The sequence below is a fragment of the Cucumis melo genome, chromosome 1 (assembly GCF_025177605.1).
Source record: "Cucumis melo cultivar AY chromosome 1, USDA_Cmelo_AY_1.0, whole genome shotgun sequence".
NCBI lineage: Eukaryota > Viridiplantae > Streptophyta > Magnoliopsida > Cucurbitales > Cucurbitaceae > Cucumis > Cucumis melo.
In genome coordinates, this window is record NC_066857.1 from 24,388,500 (window position 1) to 24,398,904 (window position 10,405).

Here is a 10,405-nt window from a genome sequence, read left to right on the forward strand (position 1 = left end):
ACGGTTCTCCATGCATCGAACGATCGTTTCCCGACGTGTTTTGATATATCTCGCAACGCTTTGATGCATCGGGAGAGCCTCAATTTTTTGGATTGTAGTTCTTATGAGAAGTAGAATGTTTGCTTCAACTAATTAACATATATACTCTCTTGAGGTTACATATACACTCAATTACATACATACATATATTTACCTAACGTTACAATAGAGAATACACTCACTGTAATATCTCCTGTTTTTCAACTTGAACATTTGATGAGTATCAGCACAAATGAAGAATAAAGACGTGCACATCTGATTTGATGTCACTTATGAATGCAATAGCCTTTCCCTCTTGCAAATTAGTGGGCTTTTAGTTGCTCCCAATTGCTTCTTGAAAACAAACTTCCTTCATTATATATGTTATGAATTACAGGAACCCCACTTTATCTTTTCAAGAATAGCTACGCCCTTATAAATTTTTTGCCCTTTATATACTTCTATTGCCTTAAGGCTTCAACCATTTTGTAGATACAAACTTCCTCAAGGATTTGGTAAGAGGAAATCAAATTTGATAATCTCAACTTGGAGTTGATAATAAGTATTCATCTTTATTAGAAACATTCTAGGACCATGACATTTTGACACTAATCTTCTTGCTTTGCTTCAATATTTTTTTTTGTTCATTTGTTAGGAAAAGGAAAGAGAACTCCGAGGAAAAAATGGCGAGGAATTTGAACGTTGTCATGGTCGCAGTTGTGTTCATGTTGCTATTGGCCAGCACTTGCTTGATTGCGAATGGGAAACACCAAGAGCATCAACTGGTTAATGAGAATGATAAAAATGACGCCAAACGTAGCAGATTCGCAGATGAACTTTATCCCCATCGAGATTGTAATAGGCAAGATTTGAAGTGTTGGAAGTCACCAGGAACAAATTAAATAATACTTAAACTCACTCAAATGTAGAGAGTCCAAAAGGCTTTCTCTTCCATTCCATATACTTGTGAAGACATGATGATATGTGTGCTTGAATTCCATGTCTTGACAGCTATGAATAATATGAATGGAAGTATCTTGTCTTTCTTCCAACAATAATACAAATAGGGTTTGAGAGTTCAAATTACCTTTAATCTCTACATGTTTTATGTTAGTTGAGCTTTGTTTATGTTGACAATTTTATTTGTTTCTTATTTATGATAAATTTTTTAATATTACAAGAAACTTTTAACGTGCATTGCATATGACAACCTTGTTAATATATATTTTTGCTAGAATGAATAAATAGTACGTAATGGTAAATTTAAAAAATAACAATATCAAAGGCATATATAACAAAGCTTAAATGAGTCTTTATATACAATGTTTTTTTTCCCTTACATTTTCAACATTATTTTAATTTGTTATAATATTTTCCTCTCTGTTCAACATTTCCAACATTTTAATTTTTTGAGACTATTTTGAACTTTTGTTGCCTAAAAAAGTAAACATATTACATTTTGTATACTAAGTAAATTGTTGTATAAATGTAACTTTAAGTAATAAATGTGAGGATGAGACAATATGAAAAGAATAATATTTATTTTATGAGTCTTTTAAAAAATATAACAAAGCAGTAAAATATTTACACTGTATAGAACAATTTTGATAATTGAAAAAGCTCACAAGCCCAAAATAGGAAATAGAAAAAAATGCTCTATGATTAATTGACACCCTGCATGTGTAATATATTTGGTTAACGATCGATTTGACTATTCTTTCCTACAAGATCGTTTAGATTTGGGATGGAAGTAAAATGTGTCATTGAAAGTAACAAATGCGAAATTTTTAATGACAATTTTTTGCATCGTTATATAATTTTTTCTTGACATAAATTTTGCGTCATTAATTAACGACATAATTTATGTATCATTAAAAAGTTATTCAAATAAAAAAAAAATCTCTTTCTTGACACAAATTTGAGGTGTAAAAAAAAAGGCCTAACTTTTCATTTGCGCCGCCGTTGCTCTTTGTGCCCTATCGAAATTTTTCCGTTGCCGTCTCTCACGAACAATCCAACCGATCGTTATCGTCGTCTCCCTCCGCCATCCACCACTCATAGATGTTCGCCATCCACCCCTCGCAGATGTCCGCCATCCACCGCACGCATATCCATCGTCTCCCCTCAAAGCGATTTCTGCCATTGTTAAAGGAATCGCACCGCAGACAATTTTCGGCCCACGTCTTCTTCCTCCAAAGTGTCGTTAAAGCTGTCATTCTCGGAATCGATTTTCGACCTTTGATTTCCGGCCGTAGACGCTTCAGCCTCTGATTTCTGATTTTGACGTTGCTCTTTTGGACGTTGCTCCATTTGGAGATTGCTCCAATTCCCCTTCATCAGAGTTTTTTTCCCTTTTCTTCATTTGGACGTTGCTCCAATTCCTTCCGGTGAGTTCATTTTCTTCAATTTCTTTTCCTTTTGTTTTCGCTTCCTTGGCTATTACTGTATGTATGTAATATATCTGGTGTTTGATTTCTAGGTTATTCCTACAATTCACTTTTTTAGGGATTGTTTTCCACTTCTTTGGGGTTTGGATTGATTATTTCTCAAATATAGTTTGGGTTTAAGGATTGTTGAGCAAACTGGTGATTGCATTATTGAAGTTAAAGAGTTTAGGTAGAATAGAAAATGGAAAAAAGGAGAGTTGTTCAGAATGAATTTGATGGAAGGATGAAGAGAGGGATTGTAAGTCTTTACATAAACTAAAAGCTGATACAGAAAAGAAAAAAGGTTAAAAAGAATATGAAAAATTTGGTAACTTTAACAAGAGAGATAATGGTTTCACAATCCGGATTGAGCTTCCTAGTCATTGCCTCTTTTGATCTTAAATAGTAAACAAACACAATTCCATTGTATATAATCATTAAAACAGTTGATATTATTGCTAAACCTAAAAAACATCAAGTTAGAAATAGCACATACCCACTCTCCTTCACACTAAGGTTGGTTAGTGAAGGGTATAAGGTAGGTGTTGTCAAGCAAACTGAAACTGCTACGATAAAGGCTGATGGGTCGAATAAGTTAGGCCCGTTTTATAAGGGATTGTCGGCTTTTTATACTAAAGCAACCTTGGAGGCAGCACAGGATTTAGGGGGAGCTGAAGAGGGATGTTCTGGAGGGAGTAATTACTTGTTCTGTTTGGTTGAAAATAGTATGTTGGTGGATAACTTGGACTGTAGAATCGAAAATGGGGTTGATGTGAAAATTGGGATGGTTATAAAATAAAAAAAATTAAACTTAAAAGGAGCTTTAATGTCACTTTTCAAAAAGCGGATGTTTAATGTCAGTTTTAAATCGACATTAAAACTCCCACTTTAATGTCGGTTTAAAACGACATCAAACATCCGTTTTTTGAAAAGCAACATTAAAGTTTCTTTTTCATTTTTTCCGACCGATATTAATGGCCAGATTTTTTCTAGTGAGTTCACTCCACTTTACTCCACACCTGGTCTCAAAGTATACTCGAATTTTCATAGATATTGTTGAACTTCGTGCTTTTTTTTTAATGCTATTGTGTACTTTTTTTTATTATTGGTTAACCTTCAGTGAATGTCAGGTTAAATACTCAATTAATAGATTGCATGTTTAATTACATGACTTGTAGCATTAACTAATTAACATGATTTTATGAAATCAACTCCTAGTAACAAAAAAGACTCTTGAATTTTCACAACTGCTTTTATTATTTGTTTTCAAAATTAATACTCAAACTTGAATTTAAATCCTTAAATAAAATTGAAGTAACTTGAATAGCTAAGCAATAAGTAATAATTGTGATTTGATCTCTTGTATGGAACGAGATATCTTAGATTATCTTCATTACTATACTATTATTTGACGTATTTGCTTGCACTCATCAATGAGGAGTAAAGCAATTGAATCACTCGATCGAATTAGTTTGCCTCTACTTAGAAAATATCGAGGTCGAGGCCTACTCACACCCTTTGTTTTAAATTGATGCTAAATAAGGAGAGCAAATCAAAGTAATTGGTTCTGCCTCGACCTTGGACTCCAATTCGATCCAGTGATTCAATTGCTCTACACTGCTACCAAGAAGAAGGCTTTATAGAGAATCATGCTCTACGCTCTATGGAGCCTTCTTCTTGGTTGCACTTTCCTTTTTCGAAAATGATGAAGGAAACCCCAACCTTTCTGATAGCTTATTTTTATAAATATTATCATATCCTGGCTTCATAACTCTAGTAAACACACAAATATATTGATCAAGTAGGAACACTCTTTAGTTTGGCATTTACGATAATTTTAATCCGTTGAATAACGATTTAGTTTTTAGTTTTTGGTTTTTCATAAAATTTGTGTTTTCTCTCACACAATTTCATTTATTATGGTTTCCAACTTTCATAGACAAAATATAAATTTTTAGTCAAATAGTGAGAAAACAAAATTAAACCAAGATTATTCCAACTTTTGAAAAGGTTTTAGCAACTCGGCTTTATTTTGGAAACATTATATTTTAAAGTAGGGAGTTGATAAAAAAGCAATGAAATTCAAGGCAAGGGTATTATATATAACCCTAATGATTAAATTACAAAAACCAATGTCTTGGACTTTGACTTTGACTTTTTTTTTTTTGTAAATATTTATTTTCTTTCAAAAGTTGCAATTTTGTTTTCATCTTTCATGGACATTTCGAAAATATTATTCTTCAGACAGAGAAATCTTTAGAATTGTGAATAAAAATTGAAATCTTAAAAAGGTGTGAGAACAGTGATAAAAAAAAAAAAAAAAACAAAAAATTGAATATATTGTCTTGCCGCTCTAGCTCATGATACAACCATACCATTCAAGGTCTCAAACTCAATTCAAAATTTTGAACTATTTTTATTTCAATTGTATATATAGTTTAAGTTAATGGTAACATTGTAATTTTTGAAAGAATAAAAAGACCGTGTGTTTTATGTAATTTTATTGTCCTATATTTTCTAAAACTAAAAATAAAAAAAAACCAAATAATACTTTTTTTTTTTTTTTTTTTTGAGATTTTGAGTCTAAACCCACATTTAAACCTCTAAACTTCATGATTTGTTATCTCTACATTATACAAATGTTTTCAAGAATAAGCTCAAGTTTTGAAAAGTGAAAAAAAGAAATAATTTTTGGAAACTTGTTTATGCTTTTTAAATTTGGCTAAAAATTCAAAGATGCAAATTAAACCATGGAGAAATTGTTAGAAAACAAGCATAATTCTTACAAACCAAAAGCCAAAACAAAATACTTACTAGACGGGCTTAATGATTTATCAAACTAGGCTTAGGGATTGCCTCCACCTTTTTCACCTGATTTCCAGCATGAATAATTTTTCCTATCACATTCATGATGATGATGTTTATCCTCAATCTCAAGTTGACGAAGCTCTTGGTGTTGATTCTTCAATTCATCACAAGGCAAAGCCTTCTTTCCATCAATAATAAGGCGTAAACAAGAGCTTGTGAGCAACAACACCAACATGATGCTTTTTACCATCGTAACCTTAGGAGTCATCCTAACCTTGTTTTTCTTCAATTTTTCTCTCTTTTCAACTGCAAATCAAGGACAATTAATTCTATTTGTGAATAATAAAGCATACACAAGCTAGGGTTGTGTACTTATAATACAAAATATAATTTTGATAATAAATTAGACACATTAAAGAGAGAATATATTTCAAAAGGTTTCCAAATGAAGTAGTGTACTATTCCTATATGTTTTCGAAAAATAACAAAACCTCTTACGAAAATGAGTATCTAATTTGAATATTTCTAACCAAGTGAGTTCTTGAGCAAATTTTGGAGTTGTATGTTTGGAACCTTGAAGAGAAAATGAGCTATATATAGAAAATTTTAATGGGACGGAGTTGTTTTCAAAGCATAAGTGGGTTTCTCATAATATAATTCTTGAGTTAATGGTTTTGAATAGATTTGCGTGATGAAATTGGAAGGAATTAGTTCTCTTCCAAAGGGGAATTGGAGTAATATCGAAGTCCATTTTAGTATAGAAGAAAAGTTGTAATTGTATTGGATCAATAACATGAAATATCAAGTCAAATATATGCATTGTTTTTTCAACGTGATTTTAACTGTTTTAAAATTACAAATACAGTTAAAAGTTCTTTGAGTCATTGCCATCATTTGAAGTGCAAAATTATTTAGTTTTAGTTAAGAAGTTGCATCTGAGGTGTAGAGTTATTAAATTAGGGGTATCTTGCATATTTTTTTAATCTGGAAAAAAATATGATTCTCTTGTGGTTATTATTTGTTTTTAAACTTTTTGTTTAACTCTTCAATTGCATGTATATTTTTTCAAATTTTCAACACTAAAATTGAGATGTCAACTCAGGACTTCATTCACCTATATTTTACAATAATGTTATACATGTAAAGAACCATTGTTTTCGAGGTTGACAAAATACTCTTTTTTTCATACAAACAACCAAATCACAATGTACTTTCACATTAAATGGAATAATGTATGAGTGGAATAATATATATGCACAAAAACAATAGTCATCAAAAGAGTTTAGATCTTTCTATATAGCATCTTATGTCAAATTGTATGTTAAAGCTTAGTATGCATATGCATATATTGCTGTTAGGAATGTAAGCAAAGCTCAACATTAGCTTAATAAAGAAATGATCATGAGTATATATAAGAAAGAACAACTATTATCACTAATGGTATATAAAGCTTTTGTATAAAACCAAAGAAACGCGTAAGGGTATATAATGTCATGCCCTCACCCAAAATGCATAGGCAGCTCCAACGCTTCTAAGTGAAGCACCAAAAGAGCCACTCTTTAGATTTTAAACTTCACTTAATGAGAACATGCTTCACGATATGAAAGTGCCACAACTTTAAGCTTGGAAGAACTTAACAAACTTTATTTTCTTTTAACAAACTTGATACAAATACAAGCAATACTTCAATAGAAACTAAAACTAAACTCCTAATTTCTAATGCCTCACAATAGCTCTTAACGCTTGGCGTAGTAGCTCGCCTTCTTTTAGCGGCCTTCTTTTTGAACTCCTATCGTTTTTTAAATCCTATCTAGGGTAGACTCGAAAAAAGTGTATTATCGGCATTTTATTGTGTGCAACTAAGGAAACAAGAAAGGAAGCATCCATGCATACTTAATAATCATGAAATCTTGCAATCACTACAATCAAACTTTGGCAATCAAACATTCATTCTCAAATTGGGTATGGCCAAAAGAGGGTATTCAAAACAAAAGACATCATGTATTCTATACTCGTATTTCAATATATCAAGCATGCTCACAAATATATTTAGATATTCACAAACACAAACACGAACACAAACCCTAACTCAGTGCTCAAGGGCTGGCATACGTGCTTTTTATTATGCTAGACTATCTAAGAAAGCAATTATACATGCTTGTTGTTCTAGAGAGAGCATTTGATTTTTTTTTTTTTTTTTTTTTTTAAGATTGGGGCATTTTTGACAAAATTTTGAAAGTTTTCTCAAATTGGCAAGGATATGCAAGTAAGCTATCACCCATCCCCCACTTAAAATATTACTTTGTCCTCGAAGCATTGAAAACTAGATGTAAAAAGGATGGAAAGAAAAAGTAAGGGAATAGAAAACCTCCCCTGATAGGAAATTCTTCTTTTTTGAAAGCTTGCTTGCATTTGGCCTTACTCGGATTCACTTCACTTTATTTTAATCCTAAAAAGGAAAACAAAATTTTCTCGCAATCTTTGTAAAAGAAGCTATACTTAAAGATTGAAAAAGTGCTAAATTTTAAAGAAAAGTAATAAAATTTTGCAATTGTTTAAGCTCGATTTGCACGACCGTATTCTTCTTTTTCACCCAAGATCGATGATCTTGGGTTTCTTTCCTTTTTGTTTATTCTTTGAACTTTCTCCTAACTCTGGTTGGTTATGTCTATGGAAGAAGCTTAAGCTAAGAGATGATGATCATCATTTAGAGGAAAAGAATAGATGTCAAGAAAAAAATTATTGTTTGCATATTTTTGTCTTAGAAAGATATAATTGATAACATGCTTGAAATTTGAAGCCTCTATGCAAGAATTGAAACAAAATATTCTTCTTGCATTTCAAGATCATTTTGTAAAGGGTTTGCATTATCAACTTCTATTTCATGCTTGTTTTCAAAAATTTCTTCTAAAAACTTTAACTCATGAATCCAAGGAGAGAAAGAATAAGTAAAAAGCACTCCTCAATGCAATCATTTACTTGGTGATCATCTATATGCGATCATTTTCTAGCTTTAGTTCATGAATTTGAGGAGGATCATCAAATAAGAAATTATCACAATTATTGGTATTAAGAGAGGAATTATTTTCTATCAAGTCAACATATTTAAGAGGGGGTCACTAATATCAACTTCTATGCAAGCATACTCATCAAACAAAGAGTTTTCATAACGTCCACATTCAACAACATTGTTATTTCCAAAGAAATTATCTCCAGACAAACTATCTGCCCCCGCCCCAAAGGTCGCTTACTACAACCCAAAAGTCCCTTATTGTTATTTATAAAGAAATTATTTCCAAACAAACTATCTCTTACTTGTTTTCTCTCTGGCTCACCAGGTTAGGCCTTACTAACTTGGGTATCGTGCTCGCCTTCCTCCGAGTCAAGCCATCCATAATAAGGAGCAACTCGCCTACCAGCTGACTCCTTAGGCGCAATAGAAATTTCCATGGGCAAGGCGCCATGTAAGGCTACCAAATAATTATGTCTTCCCTCCTAAACTAGGCTACAACACCTGAAATTTATTCTTCGCTTGGCTTCAACGCTTGACAACCTAGAGAGAGAAAACTTTAAAACGTAAGTCAAATGAACTTAGTTAGTGATGAGTTAAGAAATACCTTTATGGAAAATCAATAATAGTTAGATAACAACGATTAATTAGGCACTCCTAGAAAAAAGGACTTTCTTGACATTTTTTGGAAACACTATAGATCGTTTGAGCTATATACTCGAACTTGATCCATACGAACGCAGCGAAAATAAGATCGGAATTTTACCCTAGATGCATCTAAACTAATTTAAATGTTAACATGCTTAAGACAAAAAAAAAACCCTTAATTACACTAATTAGGGTTAAGATAGAACACTTGCCTTTGTAGCATCCCGAAGCTCCAATTCTTCTCCCGAACTCGAATTGGACCACCACTAGAATTGACCTGCTATTCTTCAGACTAAGAACCGGGTTGAAGGAATTAGAGAAAGAGATGGAAATTGGAGGTGAAATTTGGTGTGAGATTTGGGAGAGAGCTTTAATTTTGTAATTCAAAATTACAAAATTGGTAAAAAAAATTGTTCCATTTGAAAATTGCCCCTTAAATAGAAAAATTACATGCAAAATTTGCATGTAATTGAACCACCAAAGTCCAACACCTCACAATCCACTATCCATTAGTGGATTGATTTACCATTCCATTTTCTCTTAGTGGGTTTGGTGTCATCACCATAAGCTTCCACATAGCCCACTAAGAGTTAGTGGAATTATCCAACAAAATGGTTGATTTTCCCACTAACTTTGGTCAATGGACAAATGGTCATTTGACTATTCTAGTCAAAGTCAAACTTTGACTTTTCAAATCAAAAGTCAACATGTTGACTTTTTGTCATTTTGTCCATCTTGACTAATTTTGACCTTATGAGCATGAATCTGCATTCATTTTCTTGAAATTCAAATCACATTTAAATATAAAGCCAGTCAAAATTTGACATTTCAAAGTCAAAAGACAACATTTTGACTTTTCACAACTTTGACCATTTCCATCAATTTCGAGCTTCCGAATATGAATCCATATTCATATTTTTAACATTTAAATCATATTTAAACATAAAGCCCTATAATCGATGACTATATCACATATATTCGTCGGTTTTTTTCTCTTTACCTAATTTAAACAATTCAAATTATTCCAACATGTTGTTCTAAGTTAATTTTGTATGAGCTAGTAGGGCAACCTAATGGACCTATAGATTCGGAGCTCCAACAATCCAAGATGAACTGGCTAAAGCCTTTTATACCGAGCTAATCAACATCCATTAACTAACGGGTCATTCCACTAAAGTCCCGTAGTTGCATTCCCCTCACTATAGATATATTTGTGTCCAATTGATATAACCATGATCAGTAAGTTAATCCTTCACAGGTTGTTCGTAACTTCGACCGGGTCAAAATACCGTTTTACCCCCGAGACTACATCTTGTTCCTTAAGTCCCACTGATCCACTATTGAACATTTGGTTTAAGGTCCAACCTATAAACCGAGTCCCTCTTGAGCCAATGAGAGGGCGGGATCCCTTGTTCAAGACTTGGATTCAGTTATTAAGAGAACAACCTATCTACTAACCCTAAAGCGGGTAGGAGTGAATTATGTCTTGCACCTT

At 32.4% G+C, this 10,405-nt stretch overlaps 1 long non-coding RNA gene across 1 annotated transcript; it reads left to right on the forward strand.

The window, feature by feature from the left end:
* Positions 1 to 1,633: 1,633 nt before the first annotated feature.
* On the forward strand, positions 1,634 to 5,698 carry LOC127148135 (uncharacterized). The gene is made up of 2 exons (XR_007818845.1): positions 1,634 to 2,405; positions 2,498 to 5,698. It is a non-coding gene; the product is annotated as an uncharacterized LOC127148135 (long non-coding RNA).
* The last annotated feature ends 4,707 nt before the right edge of the window (positions 5,699 to 10,405 follow it).